Raw genomic sequence first — 632 nt, 5'->3', positions numbered from 1 at the left:
GCAAAATACAGTAGTTTATGCACCAATCACATTTGAGGAAATTGTAATTGTTATGATTAGTGTTGTTATTTTACTGGTGTCCCCAATTAGTCTATCTAGGCTAAACATAGACACTTCAATAAAGGTCTTGACTACTTAGTAGGGATATATACATTTCGCCGATAAAAGTAAAATATAAAACTGTAAGGTAAAAGGCTGTTAAAATTGAGTCTTAACGTTTTCGATCTGTTTGATCATCATCAGAGTATTCAGAGATTCATAGGTGAAATATAAATTCATTTTTTAATCGACGTTGTCCTCGGCGTCGCCGTTGGACAAACAGATTGAAAACGTTAAGACTCAATTTTAACAGCTTTTTACCTGAAAGTTTTATACTTATTAGGGAGTTTAAGGAACCACGACGGCGACGCCGAGGACAACGTCGATTAAAAAATGAATTTATATTTTACCTATGAATCTCGCGGTACTCATAAGTCATTTACTATGTTTATCACTGTCAAAACTATCACAAAAGTAAAACTAAAACACAGCAATAAATTTGAAATGTAAATTTGAAATATAAATTTGAAATATAAATTTGAAATATAAATTTGAAGTATAAATTTGAAATATAAATTTGAAAAATTAGCCGT

At 30.4% G+C, this 632-nt stretch overlaps 1 long non-coding RNA gene across 1 annotated transcript in view; it reads left to right on the top strand.

The window, feature by feature from the left end:
• The first annotated feature begins 210 nt into the window (after positions 1-210).
• Positions 211-632, top strand: part of LOC149104228 (uncharacterized) — a 2,112-nt gene continuing 1,690 nt past the window's right edge. Inside the window, exon 1 of the long non-coding RNA XR_016201664.1 lies at positions 211-632. This exon is cut by the window's right edge and continues 390 nt beyond it. This is a non-coding gene — a long non-coding RNA (uncharacterized LOC149104228).

Source organism: Orbicella faveolata, unplaced genomic scaffold (assembly GCF_042242905.1).
Source record: "Orbicella faveolata isolate gen_17 unplaced genomic scaffold, um_ofav_v1 contig_34, whole genome shotgun sequence".
Taxonomy (NCBI): domain Eukaryota; kingdom Metazoa; phylum Cnidaria; class Anthozoa; order Scleractinia; family Merulinidae; genus Orbicella; species Orbicella faveolata.
Note: the sequence above shows the minus strand (reverse complement) of the source record. Positions and strands in the feature narration are given on the sequence as shown.